We start from the raw sequence: 710 nt of genomic DNA, 5'->3' as shown, positions 1-710 counted from the left end.
GCTCGGCCCCGCCCCCGCGCGGCAGGCCCCGCCCCGCGCCCGCGGCCCCGCCCGGAGCCGGCTGGGGTCGCCGCTCCAGATCAAATGTGACTTCCCGACAAGCAGCGAGCGGTTTTTTCGGTCCAAGTCTGTCCCATACCTGAAATGCGAATTTAACGGGACAGTCTCAGACTTAATCTCTTATCCGGAGTCCAGGTAAGGCGCGCCTTCTGTTTTACCTGGCCAGCCCACCTGGGGCTCCAGAGAGTCTGCAGCCCTGACCTTGACTTTCTAACAGGAGATTTCACTCTGAGGAAAGGTAGCAAGACATCCACGCAAAGCCGGATGTGTTAGACGTTTGAGTCGACTTCGGCTGCGAGATTCATTCATTTTTAAAATGCAAACCTAGGAAAGGAAGTTCCATGTGACTTTTTTGCTTAATTGAATATGATACCTGGTGTTTTAGTTGCCATTCCTAATTTTTATACACATCGACATTTTCTCAGAACTGTGTGACCGGAACAAAAAGAACGGGAATGGATGGGAGCAACCTGAGCCTGGGACGGCTCTCCATTGGCCTGAAGCTCAGGTTCTCAGGTTCCAGACGGCCCGCGCTCCCAGGAGGTGGTTACCCCCTTTCCTTCCCTCCTTCACGCACGTTTCCTGGCTCCCGCTCTGTGCCAAGCCCTGGAGACAAAGCAAGGACAAAACCAAGCCCCTGGTGCCCTCAG

Source organism: Propithecus coquereli, unplaced genomic scaffold (genome assembly GCF_000956105.1).
Source record: "Propithecus coquereli isolate 6110/MARCELLA unplaced genomic scaffold, Pcoq_1.0 Scaffold449, whole genome shotgun sequence".
NCBI classification, from domain to species: domain Eukaryota; kingdom Metazoa; phylum Chordata; class Mammalia; order Primates; family Indriidae; genus Propithecus; species Propithecus coquereli.
Note: the sequence above shows the minus strand (reverse complement) of the source record.